General features: G+C 36.8%; 1 protein-coding gene across 11 annotated transcripts in view; it reads right to left on the reverse strand.

Annotated features, from left to right (window-relative positions):
* BBX (BBX high mobility group box domain containing) overlaps positions 1-26,545 on the reverse strand; it is a 253,040-nt gene that overhangs the window by 140,842 nt on the left and 85,653 nt on the right. For all 11 annotated transcript variants that reach the window (XM_081138095.1, XM_081138103.1, XM_081138102.1 and 8 more), the window contains exon 3: positions 5,995-6,068. The gene's annotated coding sequence lies outside the window, so the exon portion shown is untranslated. The remainder of the gene's footprint in view (positions 1-5,994; positions 6,069-26,545) is intronic.

Below are 26,545 nucleotides of genomic sequence, written 5' to 3' on the forward strand. Positions count from 1 at the left end.
TTCTATGAAAAAACTATATGCATACACTCATATATACAACACTTACATGTGTATATACAGAATAACCAATAAACACAGTACATATTTTATACTAAAATGCACAGAAATTCTGAGAGAAATATTATGAGACTGCAATATAAAAATACTTAATTCATCCACTACCTTTTGAGAAGTATTAAAGCATGAAGTGATTCCTGAATTTCCTTATACAGTCCTTAACTAGTAAATTTCACAACCAGTAGACTGAGCCTACTGCTAAGAAGAAAAACCCTGCTAATATGCATTCTACATAGGGCTGTGAGTTTGACTCATTCTGCACATAGCTTTCGGGGTAAACCAAAATCGAGTAGATGAAAAAATTAAGATATATTTCACCCAATTAAACTGACACCCACAAAACTACGTAACTGCTCAACAGCTTATCCTTTACAAATACACAAGGTGAGATGGTAAGTTTTGCCAATCAAGTGCTTGAATCACAAAGGTTTATTCCCTTTTGATTGTATTTTGTTTCAGACACGCATCACATCACCAGAGACTGAAATTATTCTAGTGATAGAACACACACACACATTTTTAAAAAATGTTAAAAGATAAAAAACTAAGTTCAGTTGTGCCTACAGCAATATCCAATATGTAAATGCACTATTTTCCCATCACTTATCCCAAACATCCATCAACTGACTTACCCAAAAGAAAAAATATACTGTAAAGGAGAAAGAAAAGGATTATACATTCAATGAACTGCATTTATAGACTACTGAGAAACTCAAACAGCCTTAAGAGTCACTATCAGAAGAAAGAAGGGCAAGGAGGCAGAGAAAAGGGAATTTTTTTAAAAAGGGAGGGAGGAAAAGACAATACACAGGTAGATATAACAGATTAAGGAATCCTTCAATTCTGCTGGCATTATTTTAAATGCACAATCTTTTCTTTCTGTTTACCAAAATATTAAGTATATGCTGTTCTCTATTTGAATTCACAAATGATTCACAAAATAAAAGAATACTATCTGGTGATTGCTGGAGGTGGGGAGGGTGGTTGTGAAAGAGAGCCTAGAGGGGATAAATGGTGATGGAAAAATAAAATTAAATTAAAAATTAATAAAAGAATAATAGAAGAATACTGTCTTGAAACATGTGAACTGACTTGATTACGAGGAAGCAGAAACAGGGAGAACCATAACCCAAGAGTAACTGATTTATTCCTCGACCTAATTTCCAAATACTTCTATTCTTAGATAACAACGAATACACATGAAAATTAATTTTTACAATGATGTAATTTCTTCATTATACAAAACACTCTGATTTTCAAGATTTTGGACTTGATTTCTTCACTTGTAAGAAACTCATTTTCATGCACGGTGACTTCAAAGTCAAATAAATATGAATTCAGTCATTTCAAAAACCCAAAGATATTTTTAGAATCTTAGATGACTATAATTGACCAATTTTTCTTGTTTTATATTAAATAATATAGAAAGTTGCTTTTTTTGTGTTTTTTAATTTTCACTTAACTCTTTGGTACAGAAAAACAATGACCTCTATTAAGGACTGAATTGGTTGCCCTCAAATTCATATGTAGAATCCCCAAACCCCAATGTGACTGTATTTGGAGACAGACCCAATAAGTAGGTAAAGGTTAATTAAGTAAGGTCATCAGGGTGGGGCCATTATCCAACATAACTGGTACCCTTATAAGAAAAGAAAGACACACCAGGGAATGCTGTCTCTCATGCACACAGAAAAGGCCATGTGAGGACACTTGCCAAAAACAGAATTTGCCCACACCTTAATTATGGACTTTCAGCCTCCAGAATTGTGAAAAAATATATGTTGTTTAAGCCATCCAGTCTGTGGTATTTTTTTTATGGCAGCCCAAACTAACTATATAATCTCTAAAACTGAGGAGCTTATATTTTCAAGCTAGTTTTACCAGTTAAACGAGTAGCTGATAGTTACAAAGATGATCCATTTATAAAAGAAAAGGACTGGACCAACTTAAAGAATAATTTATCCCCCAAATTTTTATATTATGTGTGATTCTAAATTAAACAAATGAAACTGTGATTTTAGAAATAGCATAAAGCTTTGCACCACATAAGATATCACCATGCTGTGCCTGATTCTGAGAGTATGATGGGGCAATACCTATAAAGAAGTCCTCAAAGGAGTATAAATAATTTAACCCTCACAGAAGAACAGTAAACAAAAAAATCTTGAAATAGAAATGCTGATTCTTTTGAAACCCAATAGCATTTGCTCTATATGATGAAGAAAATTTCAGTGGCATTATCTTCTGTTCTTGTACCTTGCCTCAAAATGATATAAAATTTTATTTATTTGAGCCCTGGCTGGGTAGCTCAGTTGGTTAGAGCACCGTCCCAATATGCCAAGGTTGCGGGTTCAATCTCTTGTCAGGGCACATATGGAAAAATTTTATTACTTTGATGCTGACCTTATTAATATTCAGAGAGAAGGCCATATATCCACATTTGGCAATCACTCTTTGCTTAGGATTTCTACATTCTCGGTGGCAAGAAGTGAATTATTAGATCATACATGGCTAATATTTTTATAGGATTCACCCTTTCATTGATAACGATAAAGCCACTTTCAATTTCCAGAACTGTAGGAGAACACAGAGGTTCTTATGCATTCTGGACAAATTTTTAAAACTCTTGGAGGTAGGCGTGTGTGTATTGTGTGTTTATATATAAATACAAAAACACACTTTAGACCTACACATACTGTCAGGTGTTTTAAATATGTTTTATAGTGCATTCAAGATTCCTGATTTTGATCATATTTTTTTTAAGAACTCTTTCTAGAGTGCTTCCCATGTGCCAGGCACTGTATCAGGCCCTGGACATAATTACCTCATTTAATGACCACAATGGCATGAGGTAGAGATCATTATCTCATATTAAGAGGAGAACACAAAATTTCAGAGAGGTTAAATGATTGCCCAAATTCCTTCAATCAAAAAATGCCAGAACTAGGATTTATGCCTAAGCTTCTCTGAATCCACAGATGTCTAAGAATGTTCCTTTCTTCTAATCATAAGGAACTATAAACTATCTAACAATGCACTGTTTATATATTCCTAGATTTTTACATCATCTTATCCACACAGGTCTGGTAGCAATGTTTTATAATACCCATGGAACTAATCAAATCAATATTGGCTGAGGAGTTGTACGTGCCTACTAATCTTCTAGAAGACTCAGAAGACAATAAAGCAATGTACAGTGAATATGACCTCAGGTAGAGTACCTAAGAAGACTCCTGGTATACAATTGTTAACATCCCTACAGTGTCTGCTTTCTTTCTCTCTAGAATGATTCTTGAAGTTGATCTTAAGTGGAGGTATTTGGGTACTATTATCTGGTAAAATTATGATATTCTACAGGAAAAAGCAAAACACCCGTTTTCTCATTCTCTTCCTATACCAAATTTGACAACATCTGTCAAAGTTCTATAACCTATTAAGCAAAATAGGTAAGAGATTATTATAAGTATTAGTATTTCCCTTATCTAATTCTGGATACAAACTACAGAGGGTCCAGTCTATAGAAATTTTCATTCATTTTAAAACTACCTATAAAAGCAATAATATAAATCTATTATGTATGCTAGAAACCCTCACTGCATGGTGGAAAAGTCCTAATTTTCGAAACATCAAGATTAATGACTCATTCCTGAAAACTTGCCACAGATAAGCATATCATAGCTCACTGTGTTCCATCTTACAACAAAAGGCATCATGGTCAAATAATTTTACATGTTAAACAGATACATTGACTACGGAACTTCTTAAAAGCTAAATATACTGTGTACACTCTGTCTTCCTGGAAGAGCTAAAAATGGAATTATTTATATTATTAGATATTACAGTAAAAATATGCACTGTGCCTCTCTATCAGCCCTTCCCTAACACAACCCTCTTAAAAGGCAACTCCTACATCGTGACATAAAGGTTAGCCATGTGACATGCTTTGGCCAAGGAAACATAAGGGGTAGTGCCACTTTCAAGCAGCAGTTTTAAAAGCCACCATTTCACCACCATCCCTTGCTCCTTCTGCCACAATACTAGTACATTCCAGAGAAGTTGCTCCTTTGGCTTTGGTCCAGAAACAAAGAGGACATGGAGCAGAGTAGCAATAGACTCAGCAGGAACATAAACATGTTGAGAAATGTTTACTGCTATGAACCACTACGAGTTGGGAACTCTTTGGATAATGAAACATAACTTTGCCTAAGCTGAATGATACAGCATGTCTCTTAAATTTATTGGACCCTGGCATCCTTTTGCCACAAAACATTTTCTAGGATTTGTTTCCTAAATTATTCCTGGTTTTGAATGGTATCCTTTCTATTTCTTAGTTAATACTGCATTTAAGATGAATATATATATGCAAGCTAGAAGCATAAGGTATTAGATAACTGATTTTCTTACATTTTAATAAGCAATTTGGATTTCTGTCAATTTTTGCTCATAGTCAATAAAAATATTATATTGGAGTAATCTGATTAATATTCAGAAATCACAGATCAGATGGCTATTTAAAAGTCAAGATAGTTGTACTAGTGCTGATTAACAATTTAGTTTTCTGAACAGGTCAGATAGTGCCCTGCTTTACTTTTTATATATGTATTCATGTTTAGAAAATTCAGAATACTTCTAAAAATTGAATTTTCTTTTAAACCCTCACTATGCTTAACTCCCTTACTTGAAATTCCAGTATCAATATTCAAATATTCTATGGTCTATTTTGCTGATCTAGTAAAACCATAATCAACTGTAAGTCCAGAATGTGTTTTTCTAACTTAATTTTGCCTTAAAGGATAGCACAGAAAGGAGGAAAGATGATAACTAAATCCCAATCGTCTCACTGGCATTTAGATTTTGTGGGGTGTTTAAAATCCTAGTAAATACACATTCAAGCTAAATTGCATACATTTTTACTACGTGTACAACCCTACACAATGACCTTCAAAGGAATAGTTCAGAGGCCTTACATTTAGGCTCACATAATAAAAACAACATTCAATCATACAGTTACTAAAACAAGAAGATAAACACAGATATTCTAGGCAGATTTAATAAGCTAACAAATAAAAATACTTAAAAACAGAAAAGATTCAAGATTAATTTTCAATTAATTAGTGATTAAAAATTAAGTTCATGCCCTGAAAACGGAAGTAAACAATATTTTCTATATATGTTTATTTTAACTTACATCAAATTCCCCAGTCTTATAAATCATCAATTCACCATAAATGTTCAGGCACCAGGAGAGCAATCATACATTTTATTCTCAAATGAGAAAACTGATTAAGTAACCACTATAATTAATCTTAATATGTTATTGCTGTATTTTAAACCATTAAAATTTTTTTCCTAAAGAAACAACTTTGAAAAGAACTTATGTACAGGAGAACAGTTATAATATTTGTGAGTTTTAGGGTTTCATATAATTTGCACATGTATGTATTTTACAATCTCAACTTTTCCTTCATTGTGTGGTTTTCATATTCAAAACAGTTTTATGATGTTGTTAGACACACCTCCATAACGCTTTGATACTGGCAGCCTAAGGCAGTACCAAAAAATAGCTTTTGGGGAACAGGCCAATTCAATATTTAGTAATGTAACTAGATACTCAAGACTTAAATAAATTGACTTTTCACCAATAGTACATTACGGTAGAGAAACAAATTAGAGAATTTGAAATAGTTAATTTCTATAAATTCATGATTTTAAAGAAAAATTTAACTTACTTGGTGATGGAGATTAAAATGTCACTTTTAAAAAGATAATGAAATTGACAAGGAAAAAACCCACAATTATCACACTTCCCTGATCAATAAGGAAGGTGAATCCATCATATAAGAAAAAGCTGAGATCAGTTGTGAGGGCATGTGGTCCTTGACTGCTCCACTGCTTCCAGGTAAGTAAGGAAGATGGCACCTGCAGTGCTGTTCTTACCGGTCAGGTCAAGACTTTCCATTGTGATTTCAATGGAACATCAGAATTCCCAGCTTCCGTGATGCAGCAGGATTCTGCGAAAGAACCATAGCAAAGTGTTAAAATGGTGAGCCATGAAACTCTTTCAAACAAAGCTAACACTTATTGTCCTTTACCAAAATAATCGCCCCCAAATGAATTAACAGCCAAACCATCAAAACCAGACAAATTATTAAAAATCCCTACATTAAAACTATTTAGAAAAAGTGGACTAAAGTATTTTTGTCAACTTTAACAAAAAGACAATCTTTAAAATTACTCAGTGGGAATTCTCAGATAAAAGTTAAGATACAAAGAACTATAAAGACAACCTCTCAGTTTTTTGGCTAAAATCAAGTATAGAATTACAGGCAAATCCCCTGACAAAAAACATGATGTTATATTGGCATCCTGACTAGTTATTTTATTTACTTACTTACTTATTTATTGTCAATCGCACCCAAGATATGTATGTACATATGTATGTATGTATGTATGTATTTATTGTTAACCCTCACCCTAGGGCATTTTTTCCATTGATTTTTTTTTTTAAAGGGACAGTGGTAGGGAGGGAGGAAGGGGGAGAGAGAGAGAGGCAGAGAGAGAGAGAGAAAGAGAGAAAGATCAATATGAGAGACACACGGATTGGTTGACCAGGACTGAGGATTGAACTTGCAACCCAGGTATGTGCCCTTCACCAGGCATCAAACACTCGACCTGGACCAATGCTCTAACCACTGAGGTACACTGGCCAGGGCTTAAGTTATTTTAAGTTGCTGGCCCAACCCAACCAGATAGACTATGGTTCATATGTTAATATTTCATAATTTATCTTTTAAATGTTTTAAAGATAATGAGTGGAACAAGATACTTAAAAAAGACGGGTGGGAGAGGCACACACAAATAGAGAAAAACTGGTAATAAAAAATTACCTTCTAGCTACAAGTAATGCAGTAAATATAAGAGGTTCAAAATCAGCAAAAGGATGTCCAACAAATTAAATAAACATTTTACGTTATACTGAAAATATAACATATACCTAAACTGTATCATTTGTACGAATTGTTATCTCAGCTTCTATGTGAGACATTCATTTAGTTTCTAGGGTGCTTTAATTATACGAAATTCACACTCAACTAAGAGAGATAATTTCCTGCCCCCTTGCAGATTATGACAACATAGTTCCTTATGATCAGTACACTGTAACACACTAGAAATCAGGCATCACTTACTAGCTTACAGCTTTATCAAAAGTGTTAGTCATTTTATGGCTTGGCTGAAGTTTTTTCCCTAATCAGTCACTATGATATGAAAGAACTGGCTCTTACACATTAAATATCAAAAATGTGTAATGATTGGCTTTCGGTCAAGATGGCCACGTAGGTAAATGCGGTCCTCGCATCCTCCCACAATCACATCAAAATTACAACTGCACTACAGAACAGCCATCATTCAGAACCTCCTGAAAGCTAGCTGAACAGAAGTCCTACAATTAAGGATGTAAAGATGAAGCTACACTGAGACTTGTAGGAGGGACCACGAGCAGAAGGGGCTGGTACTACATGGAGGTCCCCGCTGAGGAGTGAGGGGTCCCAGCCGCACACCGGGCCTCCCAGCACAGGGTTCCAGTAGCAGGAAGAGAAGTCCCCATAAATTCTGGCTGTAAAAACCAGCAAGAATTGAGGCTGAGGGAGATAAAGGGCTGCCGGAGTCCCAGGTGTTTCTCTTAGAGGGCGCACACAAAGACTCACTCCCTCTGAGCTCCACCACTGGGGCAGCAGCTCAAAAGGCACTAGGGACGTACCGGGAAGAACTAAGTTGTCTGGCATCAGGGTGAGAGCTGTAGGGGCAGCTTTCTCCCAGACAGAAGTGCTGGCAGAGGCGATTGCTCCTTTTCTGAACCACTGTCCACAGAGGCAGCAGGTGGGCACCATATCTGAGTCTCCATCAACCTGGCTATCATCCCACCCTGGTGATTCCCTAAGACCCCACCCCACCCAACCTGTTTCCAGCAGCTTTTCCATATAAATGGCCTATCTTGGCTCATGCTTCAGACTCTCCTAAAACCTTTCAAACAAGCAGCAACTGGCCTCAGCAAGCCTTGTAACTCTCGTTAAGCAACCCTAGGCTGGCAGTAGTGGTAGTAGACCTTGATTTGTAGCTTGGTCTTCTCCTGGGCACCTCCAAGCCCAGCACAAGTAGCAGCCATCTGCAGATCACTTTTTAGCTCACACAGAGTGGTGCTAAGCTGGGCACAGGTGGTGGTTGACCTTGGCCTGCACCTTTCAGAAGGCCAGGTGGACAGCTTCAGACTACATCAAAGCACCACTCAACCACCTCCACAAGTGACACACTCAAGGGGAAGACACAGCAGGCACCAGAGCCCTATGAAGTCAGTCCTGCTTCCTGCGGGGTGGGCCCCTGCACAGCTGATCCTCCAGGGAGGTTGCAGCCAGTCCTTGCAGTTGATCGGCCTGGGGATAAATGCCTCCCATTGATGTGCCAACAACAATCAAGGCTCAATTACAACAGGAGAGTGTACACAGCCCACATGGAGGGAGGAGAGGCATGTGCATAAGCCCAGCTTGGGTGATTGGGGAGGCTGTGCCACTGGACCCCACAGGACACCTACCACATTAGGCAACTCTACCAAGCTCGGGAGACATAGCAGCTCTACCTAATACATAGAAACAAATACAAAGAGGCTGCATAAATGAGGAGACAAACATCCCAAAGCACAGATTAAAACTCCAGAAAAAGAACTAAACAAAATGAAGACAAGCAATCTAGTAGATGCAGAATTCAAACACTAGTTATAAAGACGCTCAATGAACTTAGGGAAAGAGTAGATGAACTTAGTGAAAACTTCAACAGCATAAAAAAAGATATGGAAACCATAAAAAGGAACCAGTAAGATATGAAGGCTACACTAACAAAAATGAAGAATAATTTACAGGTAATCAACAGTAGAGTAGATGAAGCTGAGAATCAAATCAGTGATTTGGAATATAAGAAAGTAAAAACCACCCAATCAGAAAAGCAAAAAGAAAAAATAATCCAAAAATATGAGGATAGTATAAAGGAGCCTCTGGGACAACATCTGCATCACTGGGGTTCCAGAAAGAGAAGAGAGAGCAAGAAATTGAAAACCTGTTTGAAAAAATAATGACAGAAAACTTCCCTAATCTGGTGTAGGAAATAGATGTACAAATTCAGGAAGCACAGAGCGTCCCATAGAAGATGAATCCAAAGACGCCCATACCAAGACACATCATAATTAGAAGTGGCAAAGGTTAAAGACAAAGAGCGAATCTTAAAAGCAGCAACAGAAAAGCAGTTAGTTACCTACTAGGAAGCTCCAATAAGTCTGTCAGCTGATTTCTCAACAGAAACTCTGCAGGCAAGAAGAGAGTGGCAAGAAATATTCAAAGTAATGAAAAGCAAGAACCTACAACCAAGATTACTCTACCCTGCAAAGCTATCATTCAGAGTCCAAGGACATATAAATAACGAGTTTCCCACACAAGAAAAGGCTAAAAGACTTCACCACCACCAAACCAATTATTACAGGAAATGTTAAAGGGTTTTCTTTAAGAAGAAGGGAAAAAAAGATAAAAAATATGAACAATAAAATGGCAATAAATACATATCTATCAACAACTGAATCTAAAAAAAACACACACTATAAATGAACAAGCAGAACAGGAAAGGAACAGATTCATAGATACAGAGAACGTTTTGGTGGTTGCCAGATAGAAGGGGGCTTAGAGGAATGGGTGAAAGTGAAGAGATTAATAAGTACAAATTAGTTGTCACAGGAAAGTCATGGGGATGTAAAGTACAGCATAGGAAATATAATCAATAATATTCTAATAACTATGCATGGTGTCAGGTGGGTACAAGATTTATTGGAACGATCACTTAGGAAGTTATACAGTATCTAATCACTGGATTGCACACCTGAAATATAATATAATATTGTATGTTGACTGTAATTAAAAATAAAAATTACTTTTATTTCTTTTTTTTTTTTATATCTTTATTGATTTCAGAGAGAGGAAAGGAGAGGGAGAGAGATAGAAACATCAATGACGAGAGAGTTGTCATTGATCGGCTGCCTCCTGCACGCCCCTGACTGGGGATTGAGCCCGCAACCCGGGCATGTGCCCTGACCAGGAATTGAACCCCAATCACCTGGATCCCAAGTCAATGCTCAACCGCTGAGCCATGCCTGGCCGGGCAAAAAATACTTTTAAATAAAATACAAAAATAGCCCTAGCCAGGTGGCTCAGTTATTTAGAGCGTAGTCTGTACACCAAAAATGTTGTGAGTTCAGTTGCTGGTCAGGACACATGCTTAGGTTGTGGGTTTGATCTCCAGTCAGGATGTGTACAGGAGGCAACCAATCAGTTTCCTCTCTCACATCAATGTCTCTCTCTCTCTGTATTTCTCTCTCTCTTTAAAATCAATGAAAACATATCCTTGGGTGAGAATTTTTTTAAAAATAAATAATTAAAAAACAAAGAGAAAAAACACAAACGGGTAATGATTCATCTGAGTAATACTGTCTAGACTTAGATGATTCAGTTGTCACCCAGTGCTACTAGAGAAAACAATAGCTAGAAAGAATGCATAAAATATTAAAAGGTCTCATGTAGCTTCACATGAGATACTACTCATTCATCCATATTTTTTAAAACAAAGGCATGGGTAAAAGAATAAATTTTGATCTTTGAAAGGACACATAAATGAATACTTTCAAATTAAATAACTGTGTTTTTACTACGGGAACATGCAAAAGTCTATTCTTAATTATAAAATAGGCAACTAATATTATTTAAAATGCTGTTATAAGAAATTAGATACACTATTATATATTCATTTGCTACATATAAATACATAAAGGCCAGTATAGAAAACAAACATTAAACTAAAAATTGTAAAATAAATGAGTAAAAATTGTGAAGTAAAAAATGACTATAAATAACTGTCAGGTAAATCAATCGGTATAAACTAAAAATTCAATATAATTTGTACTGCCAAAATTGGGAGAGGAGGTTCTACCATTCATTTTAACAGTATGGGTTGAACTCTTATTTTGGTTTAAAGATTGGCTTGTTTTTTAGTCTAAGAAGTGAGAAATGACATATGCTAATATATCCTGAACTTTTTTGATCAAAAATAAACTCTCAATAATCTTCAGGTACCCTTATAGATTATTTGTTGATACAATCAGATATATACTCCCAAAATGGGCCATAACTATACCTTATTTTGATTACTGTTCAATAATTTATCACCTGTGACAAGTGGAGAGGCGAGAGGAAGGAGGTTGCCTATACTATGGCCAACACAGGTTTTAAAACTCTTAGGATAACAAGGAATCGTATTAGACTTCACCGACTAGCAGAGAGAAGCCAGGGAATCAGCTCCAGAGCAGGGTAGATTTCAAGGCTGAAGATCCTGCTTGAGGCAGACTCCCTTTGATAGCAAACTTAAGAGACTCCAGATTTTACCTGACTTTTACAAATGCCACATGAGTAGCTTCAGAAATGCAGTTTCAGCATAAGCTGTTCTGCATTTAAGTTACAAGTACTTCACAAAGTATTTTGATTTGATGGACATGGACGGCTGTGTGACATGTCAGGGGAGCAGGGGGAGATGCCCAAAGTGTGAACACAACCCTGCAAATTAGTGATCTGAATGTGCCCTTAGACTAAAGCCAGGACAGATTTTCACCTAAGCCACACCACACTTCTCTGTGTTCTCTGGGTCCCTGTTCGGCTTCCTCTCAACCCCCACTCTCACCCACACAGGTCCTTGAATTCCTGACTCCCCATGACTTAGTTCCCACTGCCTTATTAAGAGCCTGTTCCATTTTTCTTCACAAGACCTCTATTTTCTACTCATGGTGCTTCATCCCACAGGATGCACACCTGGTTAGGACCTATCTGGGACAGCTCAGGATTCCCTCTGAAAAACTTTACCATGGTCGGTGGGACAGCTACCTATTAAATATCTATTATTTGCCTCTCATCACAAATAGGTTTCTCAGGTGCTCTTATCTTAAAGATCTGGCCCAAGCAACCACTGAAATATCCCAAAGCAACTGGCTTTCCTGGCACAATTTACACACTGCTCCTTGGGGTGCTATGTTTTGAAAAGCTAATTATACTAAAAAAAAAAGTGAGGTGCCACGTTTTACAATGAGGCAGACACCCAATTAATGTTAATGTCCAATATAACATTCAAAGTCACATCATGGCAAAATCCCCTTCTATGCCAACACTGTGTGTTTTGCACCCTGATGTCACAACTACCTAGTCAGTGCAAAAGGGACTCCAAGGCAACCATGTTGCCCACTTACATGGAAGAATATTTAATCCCCATGAATGACTACTTTTCTGATGTTTTCATCAAATTCTCTGGGTAATAAATTAAGCTTTAACTAACTCATTTTCATACATAACCCTAATTCAATCAAGATCAATAAAAGTCATTCCGAACTGCAATTATTTGCTAAGGAACAATTATATTCAAATGAAAAAAAATTGCTGGGCATGATACAAAGCATGGTAAGATGCCTCTCAATTTATGGAGCCAGAAACAACAACAAAAATTGCCAAACTGCTAGAAGAAAGGGAAATAAATTTTTTCTTCATCCTCCTGAAAATAGAATATTCATGCTTTTCCACCTGAAGAAAACAAAATGGAGCACCCAAGAAAGGAAATTTAAAAATTATTACTTTCAATTTAGGTTTATGCTTTGAAAAGAGGCTGCATTTCTAATCTAAGAGTCAGCATGACCTCTGAGAGCCAAAACAAGGCCAGGTCACAAATAACAGTCTTAATATCCAATCTTTCACTAAATCTTTCACTAGCTCCCTCCATTTTCCCAACAATTATGTATTCCATTCTCCACTTCACAATGTAGGTTTGTAAAGCATTTTCCTAACTTAAAGCTACTTCTTTACAGGAGTACAATTCTGATCTTTTCCTCAATTCACTCTTTTATATACTATATGTTTACAAATAAAACTTTAATGTATTATATTTATAGTAAAAAAAAAAAATTCTCATTATTTAACTGAAGCTTTCCCTGTCCTGTGTGTACCCCTACAGGGTAAGGTCCCTCACCCATGCCTACTGTACTCTATATTCCTTTAATCTCCTCAATTGTAACATCAGGTGCATTATACAATAATATGGTACTGAAAATGCATACCAGCTGTTATGCAATTCTGGCCAATGAATTCCACTCCTCAAGCCATTGTGATCCACCACAGGGCAAAGAATGCTTTTCCTAGAAATGATAAGCTGGTAGTCTGGCCTCCTGCCAAATCATTTTCTGAAATAAAATATCTTCATATAGATAATGATAACTGAAGGGACATATATATGTATATATACACACATATATAGGGTGTTCCCAAAAATGTATACACACACTTTGAATAATTATAGAGGTAGTTTTTATTAAAATACATTTCATTTTCAAAATTGAGCTATCAGCTGTTAAAGTATGTATGCATTTTTTGGGACACCCTGTATATACACACACATATATACACATATACACATTATATGTATATACATTAAATATATGCATATATATACATATGTATGTTACACATACATGTTATATATGCTTTTTAACAAAAGTGTTATTTTTTTTTAATATATCTTTATTGATTTCAGAGAGAGGAAAGGAGAGGGAGAGAGAGAGAGAAACATCAGTGATGAGAGTCATTGATCGGCTGCCTCCTGCACGCCCCCGACTGGGGGTCGAGCCCGCAACCCGGGCATGTACCCTGACCGGGAATCAAACTCCGATCGCCTGGATCCTAGGTCAACGCTCAACTGCTGAGCCACGCCCGGCCGAGCAAAAGTGTTATCTTTGTCCATACTTTAAAAGACAGTGGCAACAGGATGCATGAATAAAGACGACACTTGTTAAAATCACCCACCGCACCTATCTTTATAGTTAAAGCTTAAATCATAGCTATTTCACAGGCATTTTTGTCCAGGCACCAATCTTTCACAGAAATCACAAGTCTCTGCTCTACAGAAAATGAAAATCTCTTAAAAGAAAATGCAAATCTGAAGTACCTCTTTATTACCTTCCCACCCCCACCCTTGCATTTCCTCATGACCCAGAGCCCTTCAGTTAAGAAACCTTAAAGTAATAAAAGGCAAAACAAGTCTTAAGTGTTCCCTAGATATCCAACAGTACACCAAAGCAATTACTAAGTCATTCCAGATTTGTCCCTCTGTTTGGACTTCCCAGTAAGTCGTTAGCAAACACTAGCAGGCAGACAGAATCCTTGAGCATTCATTGTTTCACGTGGTCTGACATTACTCAATACTGACCAATTAGAAAAGTATGCTTTAAAAACTACCTACTCAATGACATGGAAGCATAGATGAGACTGATGAATGTCAGAGGGAGGGAGGAGGGCGGGTGGGTGGAGGGGGAGAGAGTTACTAAAGAATTTATGTGCATATATGCACAACCCAAGGACATGGACAATGGTGGGGAGAGGGACTGGGGAGGGGGAAGGAACAGGGTGGAACGGGTCATTGGGGAGAAAAAGGGACATCTGTAATATTTTAAACAATAATAAAATTTAAATAAATAAATAAATAAATAGCTGAAAATATCCCATAAGGTGAACGTATGATTTGTTACTCAGTAATCCTCTTATTTTTCTGTTGTTGTTTTTTCAGTCTAAACAGGGGTCCAAAAAACATCTGTATATTATTGTCATTATGTCTTAGTGTTTTTCTGTGCTGTAAATTCCCAGGATGAGACAGTTTGGTTTAAGAGCGTATTTGAGAATCTCTGTACTTTCTTCTCAATTCTGTTGTAAACCTAAACCTGCTCTAGAAAAATAGAATTTTTTGAAAAAGAAAAAAAATAAAAATAATAAAAATAATAATAATAAAAACTACCTACTGCCTATTTGTGACCTGGCATTGTTTTGGCTTTCAGAGGTCATGCAAACAATATAACCTTTTACAGTTTGAGAAATTTATTAATGACCTAGTATGCATTAACACTGCAAAAGGTATTACAAGAGTTGCTGTTTTCTAGAAGCTAATGATCTAGTTGGGTAATTGTGTGTGCGCCCGCACACACACATTATTTAATAATAAACAGAAATGTGTAATATCAAAATGATAAGCAAAGATTTTTTTAAATGTTAGAATGCACAAGGGAATGTTTATTCAGGAAATAAACAAAGCTGGAACCTGAAGCAGGTGGCAATGGGATGGGGAGAGAGGATAGAGGAGGGTGTTACAGGCGCCAGCCGACAGGGTAAGTCAAGCTTCAACACCGAAAAGCAGCTAAAAGGGACAAAAGGCAGGTCTGGTTGAAGTGCAAGGTTCATATCAGAAACTGGAACATGAAATGTGGGCAAATCAGAAAGTAATGCAATTTGCTCTTTTTCTCTCTCCATAGTCTCATAAATAGCAGAATACAGTTAACAGCATGGTGTCTGCAAAGCACACTGACCTTAGGGCCAAACCCCACATCCACCATTTACTACCCTCCAATTGTGAGCCAATCCCTGAGACACTGAAGCCTCCATTCCACAGCTGAAAAATTGGGATAACAATCCCTACACTTCTAAAGATTGCCTTAAATTATTAGAGGATGTTTTATTTTTTATTAATATGTTTTTATTGATTTTAGAAAACAGACAGGGAGAGAGAGAAAAACATCAATGATGAGAGAGAATCATCGATCAGCTGCCTCCTGCACACCTCCTACTGGGGATGGAGCCCACAACCCGGGCATGTGCCCTGCCTGGTAATTGAAACATGACCTCCTGGTTCATGGGTCAACGCTCAACCACTCAGGCACACTGGCCAGGTTAGAAGATACTTTTTTTTTTTTTTAAATATATCTTTATTGACTTCAGAGAGAGGAAAGGAGAGGGAGAGAGAGAGACAGAAACATCAATGATGAGAGTCATTGATCGAGCCCGCAACCCGGGCATGTGCCCTGACCGGGAATCGAACCCCGATCGCCTGGATCCTAGGTCGACGCTCAACCGCTGAGCCACGCCCAGCCGGGCTAGAAGATACTTTTAAATACAAAAGGCTTGGCATACAGTAAGTGCTCAATAAATGCTAGTGCTCTCACTAGAATTAAAGCTATGTGATAGAAAAGCATTTAATAAAGGTACATTGTGATCACACTGAAGTTTGCCTTGAATATTCTCAACATTTGGATGCTAAGTGAATTGCTAGTTTCATATGGTGTTTCACTGTAGATTTTGTTTTAGTTTAGGTGGTTTTAACATATGTTTAATTCTGACAGTCTGAGAAACCTTTCTTACTCCTACCAATTTCAAGGTGCATTAGCTAATTTGATAATATGGATATTTTATTATAATGCTCATTTGCCATAAGATTGTTGTTTCAGGGACCGTGGTGTAACCATGAATTTCTGCAGTTTCCATAAGTAGAGGTGGGAAATGAGTAGGCATTAGTCCAGTCAGATGGCTTGGCAGGGAGGCTCTGAATGCCTCTTTTATACTCCTGTTAACTGTATAAATGTGCCTTTGACCTTCTCAGTCAGGGGAAATTGCACATTTAAGGCAGAAGGAGTTTCACTTCCAGGAAGAGTATAAAAACATGCTTGCCAGCAGCTACATCAAGAATACTGACAAGAAACCGCCAGGTACTTTGGGAAGATTCATTAGTTCCATCAAGCCACTGAGCGCTGAGCTGGGAAACAGCAGGTTAGGATAATCCAGCCCTGTGGGATCTCTCACGTATGGATAACCTGGGTTAGACCAAGTAAACTCTGGCCTACACACTTTAGGAATTAGCCTGTTCCTTCAGAGAAGGGTTCTGCAAATGAAACCCACTGGAGGAACCTCAAGACCGCCCTGTCCTTTGGCTGCTTTCATATCAGCAAAAATTCACAAGATACAGGAAATCTCTCTTATTTAAACAATTTGGTCCGAAGTTATTTGATTAAAAAAAGAAGTCTAACGTTAGCAATTTATGTAATTTTAAATGGGAAATATTCTGTTATAAGAAGCAAAGGACACTCACTAGTCTTTCCCTTTTTCCCTTTAAGCTGCCCAGATACAACTTAAATATAAACATAAGTATAATTTAACTTTTTGTAATGTTCTTAAAAAACACACTTGTATTAAAACTGATACTGTGTTATTTTAAAAAGTGTATTATCCAGAAAGAATTCCTGTCCCTTTCAGGTGTGCCTAAAGTATTTCTAGCACATATTTTAGCAGCAGAAAGACTCTTGCTCCAGGTATGTTAACTGCAAGAATATTCTTATATGAAGACATACAGGAGTCTGCTCAAAAGTCACCTACAGTAAGTGGCAATACACTCCCTTTGAAGTCATTTTTTCACAAATAATACCATACAGTAACTAGCTATTTTAAATCAGAAAGATCGAAGAACAGGTTCCTTAGAGGGAAAAAGGAGGTCTAATCACAACATTTCCATAGCTGAAGCTAAGACAGACCCAGAAAGGTTAAGTGACTGGTCAAAAGGCATTCAGCTGGTTTGAAACCAAGCTTTTCCCATTTCTCCACACTGTTACCCCTGAGGACTTGATGTTATTTCCCACTAGACATTCCATTGAATCATGGAATCACAGAATGTTGGAGGCAGATGAAAACTGGAGGGCACTCAGTTCAATCTCTTCTACCACACAGCAATCTAGTAAACATCAAGAGTTTCATGTAATGAATTTGGGGAAATCTCCAAGAAATAGTCTAAGACTTGAAATTCAAGTCTATTTGTTTATAGTAAAATCTGCAACACAACACCACTGCTTACAAGAGAATTTTAATTAACTAAATAGGTTCCCTTTATCCCATACTCCAGTCCCATTCCCTTTCCTTCCTCCAAAACAACGATTTTAATGTGTTTACTGAGTATTTTGAATGTAGGCTAATTTTACATAGACCTGAGAATGTACATCAGATAAACAGAGGTAGAGGAGAGGAAAGATGCTATTAAGAGGGAAATCTCTTTTAAAGTTCCAATATAAGAACTCAAATAATAATTTTCTTGTATTTATTTTCTGAGCTATGTTTTTTTTTCTCAGAACAAAACTTAGTTGAAAATTCAACTCTCTGCCCACCCCACCTTCACCACCACTCTAAACCTGAGAACTTGAGTTACCTAAGTTTTGGTTTAAAAAATAAATAAAAAGTAGGATGAGAGGAGTTGATAATGCTAATATAAACCTGACAATACCCAAAATGCCATATCTTTCAGAGACTACAAAGCAACTGCAAGCCATCTAGATTTCATTGTATAAGAAACACCACAGGTTCTGTCCCATGAACACTCAAATACTCAGCAAAGAGTCTCTACAAACACAAAGAACTGTTTGCTCATGTGTGACAGGAATATTTAAAATTAGGAGAAGAAAAGCACTAAAGAATTAGACCTAAGCAAAATTAAAGCTGGAGTTTGATGTCCTCAAACTTTCTTCACAAATCTTTTCTCTTCCCCCAAAGACTCTTTACCCCACCACAGGTGCCAGCCAGTATCACTACACCATCCTCCACATCAAAACCTGCTTTTAAATAAATGACTGATAATATTTACAATACTAACTGGGGAGTAAAATTTGCATGCTACCAGACATTATGTCTAAGTAAAAAAATCTCGAACTGTGGAGCAATAAGAGTAGGTAACATGAAAGCACCCCAACTGATTACTAAGTAAACTCTATCATCTTTATCTGTTTATATCACTGAAAGCTGGCACCTATAGTCTAAACTTAGTAGCATCAATTGGACTGACTAAAAGTCTGAAAGCAGAGAATAGGGAATGACTACCTCAACTGAAAGTACATAAAATGACATATTGCAATGTGAGCCAGCAGACTGAAGTATATGCAAAAAGAAATGGGACTTAGTAGAACTAGGCTGTCTGAAAAGGGGGAGGACAGCCCAGTCTACCTGATGCTGTTTGTGTCAGGTCAGATCATTACAGCTCAAAGTGCCTCCAGACCAGATCACTGAAAGATTCTGGACAACAGCTAAGCAACCCTGTTGGGGGCAAAAGGAAATGAAAATGTTACTCTGGAAAAGAAGTGCTGTTTTCATAACCTTTTTGGTGCCTTATGAGGAAGAGGCATCACATAAAACTTCATATGGTGATTTCAGAGTTTAAAACAGGAATCAATTAACAGATTTTTCTAGGAGGCAGTCTAGGGTGTTCAGTACAAGGAAACACTTTCTAATTATCAGATTTTGTCCAAAAATGAAATGAGTTCCTTGGATATTTCTCCCTCAACGGACATGGTCAAGCAAAAACCTTAGGGGTTACTTTATAGAGATTCATGTAGGACACTAAAGGCTGATCCAAATATCTCAAGATTCTCTAGCTTTGCGAAATAAAAGCAAATGAGAGTTGGAAGCCATGAGGCTTAGAATCCATTATGTCCAGCAGTCATGATGCCCAGCACTATCCCCTTGCTCCAAGTGACAAATGTGCTGGTGCAATAATATATGAAAGGAAACCTACTGAGCTTATGCTCATATTGTTACACTAAATTGAAACTGGATTAATACAAAAATTCAAAACAAATAATATTATTACCTAATTTCACAGAACTGTTTTTGAAATCCAAAACACTTTATAAACACTGAATCAAATCTATAAAAAATTATTACAGTAATTGACATAACAAGCTTTTATTTTCCCATTTTATATGTTAAGAAAGAGCCACCAATAGCTAGCTATAGTTATATTCACAAATAACTTCACAAATAAGAAAAAAAATCTCTAAAATAAAAATTATCAGATGGGTAAGTCATTCAACCACAAGACTTCTCTAAGTGCATTTTTAAAAAAATCATTATTTTATGAACATTCCAAAAGACTAGGCTACTAAGGCTACTAACTATAAGAGAGCCAAGGATTTGTCAGATACTCATATTTGACTAGGGATTTTATTTTCTAATTTGTATCTTACAAACCAAGGTCCACATTTTTATTTCATTACCTTATGAAAGTTGCCTTCCAGCATATTTTTAGCTGATCTTGCAGGGTAGTAAATGTACCCTGGAATTGAAGCTCAAGAGGCTAATATCTTGGTAGGATTAACATACGTTATAATTGATTTCCTGTGGGATTTTGCCATTGTTTACCCCACCATAGAACATTCCTTTTCAGTTAAAATTCCACTGTACAGATAACACCGCTGATACCTGCCTGGTGACCTCTTTTGGTAACCGCACATTTTTGTAAACCATTCTCTGAAGGTTATCCCAAACATCTGACATAAAAGCAAAAAACAAACTCCCACAACTCTACCTTTACAAATCACATCTCCTCAACAAAAATGAACTTCAAATAAAATGCAGGTAGATATACCTAGACACTTGCAAAAACTGAAAAGCACTACTAGACAAGTAGAAACAAGCATTTCTAAGACTTCATGAAAGGTTCCCACTAGGATCTGTAACTGAAACCAGTTTTTGATTGCCAGTGCTACGGCAAACAACTACATTAAGTATTCTGAAAACCACTTTCAGTTCACTTTGAATAACTTGAAGTTTCTAAATATCTAAAAAGTTATATAACTACTATTGATGTTTCTTGTGGTTAAAAGTAAAATAAATTTTACATTTCTTAGGTACAGATCAGAAAGGTAGCAACTGGAGAGAATTTAAAGAAGTCTTTGGTAGCTAAGGAAAATGGACATGAGGTTGAAATGTGACCAGGTTGCTATGGATAATCCACAAACAGCAAGAAGAATGTATGCGGTGGTAATATATATATATATTCAAGAGACCCCTGCAAAAAAAGACAAAACAGAACCCTAAAACTCGTCTTAAGTTACTAGCTTTTCTTTTTTAGTTCTGTCTTTAAAAATAAAGCAGAACCCCACAACTTGTCTTTTTTTTTCTTTATACAACTTAAGTCATTAGCTTTTCCTTTTTAGTTTTTGTGTGTTTTTTTTAAAGCTAATTCTAATCAAGGAGAATGGTTTTAGCACAACAGTGCAGAATAAGGCTTACAAAGCTTCATTAAAATCTTATAGGTACCTAAACAAGGAGACTTATTTGAAACTTTTTTTTTCCCCTAACGATTCTTTCTCCCACTGAACAAATATTCTATGGTGATTTTTTTTTCTTGTTAACCTAAATATCATCACTATTTTCATCCAAATGGACAACTATCATCACTGCCTGCCTGGGGCACTTTGTGAGGGACATGTGATTAAGTCAGATGTGCTAAGTTAAATGTCAGAGGAGGAGCCCAAAATGAGCCCAAGGGCTTAGAGGCCTGGGCTGAGTGTCCTGTTGGTCAGAGGTGAGGAGGTAGCTAAACAGTTGGTTCTAGTTGTCAGAGATCCAGTTTGTGACCTCTTTTACATGGAAGGTAACATGGAATGAACCAGAAAAAGTTGGGTAGACAACAGAATCTGGGAGTCATCCAAATACACACAGGTTAAACCTACTGTTGACAGATGTGATCCAGGCTCCTCACCTGAGAATGGGGAGGACAGGGGCTCAAGGACTGAGCTCTCAGGTACGCTGCACAGCCTGCCTTTTCACACTTCCATCATTGTGACAAATTAGTAAAGAAGCATGAGGGCTCACCACCCTTACCCATGACTGACACTGTTGAGTCTTTTCAGGAGCTGGTGTCAGCAGTTGTGGGGGCCTCTGATCCTAAAGTTCCCCTCCCCCTACAGCCTGCCTGTAGCACACACTGTTCTCCCAAGACTTTTCCCTGTTTATAATCCCACACATTTCAAAGGATCTCTACAAGCCAAAGCATATTTCATTCACTGAATTATGTTCCCTTGGCCAGGTCACATTCTATTCTATATTCTATAAGAACTGCTTTAAGTGTGAAAGATAACCTAACCGCTTTGGCAGGTAACAAAAATAACAAACTCATCAGGAAGGGGCAAACCCTATCTGAAAATCAAATACCACGTTCCCCATGGCTCACCTCAGTTCAAAATAATTTAGTCAATATCAGCAACCAAAATAATGCCAGGTTTGGTTTTTCCTTCTGGGGTGGGGAAAAACATATTCAAATATAAAGAGTAGAATTTGTTTAACTAATAAGAACTTGTAAGGGCCTCAGAACATTTCCAAAAATAAAGTTTCCTGTGAATCACTCTCAACCCAGGCTACAAAACACAATCACAGGAGACACTTTTGAAATACAGACGCCCAGGCACTTCATAGTACCCTAAAGCCACCGACGTGAGAATAATGTATAGGGTTGGTCTCAGGCATCCATGGTCTCAGGCATCCATATCTATATACATGGACTGAAGGATATATATTAGTGTTAAAAGTTGCTAGTGCTTATGGCTCAAGAGCTCAGATGGTTAAAGCACAGGGTTAAAATGGTCACAGATAATAATGAATCTGACTGGTTAGGTCTATTCTCTTTTATAGAAAGGCTGTACCTCTACCCTGACAGGCCTCCCACCAGTTTATGCCATACAGATGACTGGATCCGTGTGAAAAAGATGGAAAGTTTCTCAAAAAAAGCAATGCAGAGTTGTCTTCAAATTCACACGGCAGCGAGATTAGTCAAGCTCTTCCCTATATCCTCTCTGGTATCTTTCAGCTACAAACATGTTTTGCAACATGGCTGACAAATCTTAAGGATGCATCTGTGGCTACAAGAGAAGGGCAGGACTTCCCTCTGTGCTCTGCAGGCTGCACCCAGATGCATGCCCCAATCACTACTAAATAGATGGAACCCATTAGACACTAAATGGTGTGTTTGTCAAAAGAAAAACTACGTATTCCATGCCCCAAAGCTAACGGCACAGTTACTGTCTTTAACACACTATTAATAAATAGTGTGAGTAGGTGGTGGCTGAAATAGGTGGTGGCAATGGGAGAGGATACACCTTCTGTGAGCCTGCTTAACATACCTGACAGAGGCTTAAATAGAAAAAATCAGCCCATGATGCTGCCCAACATCATATGCATAATTAGCACTAACTTAGGGACTACTGTCTTCCTTTCATGATGTTTTGGAACCTTAGTCCCTATATTAATAGTTGGTCCTTATATGTAGAAGTAATTATCATAGACCCTGAATAGTTTTCAAATGAACAGGCATAAAAGTTTTTTACTGTTTCCTTTTGATTTTGTTGTGTTTACCCCTCTTTAGCAATTAATTTGCATTACAGCTTCCTTTGTGAAGGGGAGGTGCTAAGGGACAAAGCTACCGAACAACAGGGGAACTTAACTACTCAGATCACCCAAAGCCCACAGCCTCAGCTCTGTAAACTCAGTACAAAGAAACCATATCTAATCAGGGGAGGAAAAAAATGCTTAACTACCCTAGAAATTGCAAGCTTCTCCAGAGCTCAGATCAAACATTTAAAGAGTAAACACTTCACAATTATGAAGAAATCCAAACACTTTTTTTTTTCAAAGAGGAAAAATCAAGGAAGTAAAAATGCTTTTTTTCAGGAACACAGTAGTTTCCTATCTAGATTTTTTCTAGACAAAAAAGGTACTGATGTTTGTTATAAGAGTTTCTAATTTCTCAGTTTTGTAAGTTCCCATTTTACACTAATACTGGAAAAACAAGCCCTGAAGCTCAGTTTTCAGAGCAAAACAATGTAAATTACACACCTGGACCAAAGAAAGACACTAAAAGTAGTGACTGTCAACTATTTGATACCACATTTACTTTTGTTTTTGTATCCTAATGTTCTGTGAGTTTTATTAATTATGTTATAGCATTCACTGCAATAACTACAGATTTTATTAAACTAAATGGAAATAACCTCAATGAACCCTAAAACAAGAAAAACTTTCATATAAAATAGTACATATAGGACAGAGACAAGAAAAAAACTTTAATCTCTCTCAACCTCCTTTTTCACTGAGGGGCTTCTGGTGACTAGTTTTATATTTTGACATCTGAGTTGGGAGATATTTTACTTATGAAGAAGTTAGCTAATATGCTTTATTTTTATTCAAATATGTTAAAAAGGAGAAAGCAAATACCCGTTAAATATACTTTATTTGCACATGCACACAATCTTCATTTATATTCAGCAACTATTTAATTCAATAGCTTTACTAAAAGACACGGAGCCCTTTATATCTTTCTGTACTGTCAAAAATTGTTACAGTGACCATTTATAACTTTAATTTTTTAAAATATGGAGCCCTCTAGTGGCAAAATATTTACATATTACCATTTAAAGAAAAACATTAAATAAGTTATCTATCCATCATTTTTTTTCACAACAAATAGGAGAAATTATTGTATTCTTGTTATGTATCATTTAAATAATCTAGTACGTGTCCTCTTCAAAATAAGCCATACTTATATCACTACCAACAGTAAAATATAGTCTTAGAAAGAAAATATTTTCAACCCATTTAACCTTAGAGAAAGTAGAAGAGTCTAAATGATATTTAATAACACAATAAAAAAAAAGTATCAGACTAGAAACACATTATTCTTCCTCAATGATGATATACTAGGTGGTAATAAAATTAAATAAGTTCACTGTGGATAAAAATTATTGCTTATAGAACTTATCAATATTACTTGCCTCAAATTCTAATTGCTACTATCACTTGATACTTAAATCTCTTTTCTATAGAGATATATAAACCTTCCTTTCCACTTGAGAAACTAGAAACTGATGTCTAGTGACCAGGACCATCAATTAAAAACACAATAATCAAACAGGTATTGCATGGGGCACCTGTAGCTTCAAGAAGCTTCACTAGAATGATCTCATTTAATTGTTAGAGTAATCCTGTAAGGCAAGGTGGTAACCATTTGCAACGATGGCTCCCAATAATGGAAAGGTCCACATGCCAAGGAACCCCATGAGCCTACCTGCCAGCCAAGCACAATCTTGCCAGGTGTGTGAGTGAACCACCTTGAAGTTATCCTTCAGCCCCAATCAAGACTTCACATGAATGCAGCCCAAGCCAACATCTGATATCTATACTGCAGCCTGAATCACCCTGCTAGGCCACTCCCTAATTCCTGACCCTCAGAAACTGTGAGATAATAAATGTTTATTTTTTTAAGTTTCATGTCATTTTATTATACTTCAATAGATAATATAGATTGATACTATCACTGTCTCCATCTGAGAGAAGAGCCTGTAAATGTTTAAGACTTTAAATATCTTTAGAAAGAGGTATAGTTTTTTTCTTTTTGTTGAACTACTTTACCTCTGTGTTTTTTGGCCATTTCCCCAAAACATTCAACCAGTAATAGTCCAAAGATAATTCAATCAACCATATAGACCATTTCTTCTAGCTTTGCTTATTAAACAGATTAACATCCCTAAATTAAAAAAAAAAAAAAAACACCTTTAATTCTTGACAGAAAATAAAAGCATTACTGGTTATATAATATGTAGTCTATTTTACCAATGACCATGTCTCAGCTTCTATTCCAAATCTGCAATATGACTCAGGTGTAAGTAAGTGAAAATCCTCTTTTTTTTATAACCTGTCTTGGTAGCCCAAGAAGGCTGCTAACACAGCAAATAAAAATTTTGACTTAACTTAGCTAAATGCACAGATGTGCATGGCGAATAAAAAGCATTTGCTATATGCCAGAAGCTATTCTAAATATTTTTTATTAACCATTTAATCTTTACAACAACCCTATGAAGTAAGTTCTATTATCCCCATTTTACAGACATATAGATGTAAGAAACGGTTAAGAAACTTTCTCAAGGTCACACATTATCCATAAAAGAGTCACGTTTGAGCTCTAGCAATCTAGTTTCTGGGCCTCTGCTCTTAACTAGGCGCCTATATTGGCTCTCCTAATCTCTAATTTACTCACTTCATAAAGTACTATGCATAGTAGAAAGACCATGTGCTTTGGAATTAGAATATTTGAGTTATAAAGCCCCTTACATATGCATAATTTATTCTCAATCTGTTTTCCTCATCTATAAAATGAGGTTGCACTTATATTTTTATAAATATTAACTAAAACATGATTTTAAAAATACCTGCACAGTGCCCTACCCATATCATTATTTATTTGTATTTTATCTTTTCTCCATAGGCAGTTTTTATTAAAGCCAATGCAACTTAACTTTTAAGGTCCTTTACTTTCACAGCCTCATCCAAGACACTGTGCCTAATTTCATATTCATAACTTGTATTCCTTTCCTTTAAGAGGGCTTCCAGCCCTGGCCCATGTGGCTAAGTGGTTAAAGCATCAGCCCACATGGGAGGGTCGCAGGTTCGATTTCCAGCCAAGGGCATGTACCTGGGTGGCAGGTTCAGTCCCCAGCCCCAGTTGGGGCACGTGAGGGAGGCAACCAATCCATGTGTCTCTCTCGCATGGATCTTTTTCCTTTTCTCTCCTTCTCTTCCTCTCTCCCCCTCCTTCCCTTCCACTCTCTCTAAAAATCAATGGAAAAAAGATCCTTGGGTGAGGATTAACAGAAGACGAAAAAAGAGGGCCTCCAAATTGTATGACATCAGACCCACAAGACCAGGGACCTACTCTATTCTTCCCATTCACTGTTTCAACACTA

This window comes from Miniopterus schreibersii, assembly GCF_964146895.1.
Source record: "Miniopterus schreibersii genome assembly, chromosome: 5".
Lineage (NCBI taxonomy): Eukaryota > Metazoa > Chordata > Mammalia > Chiroptera > Miniopteridae > Miniopterus > Miniopterus schreibersii.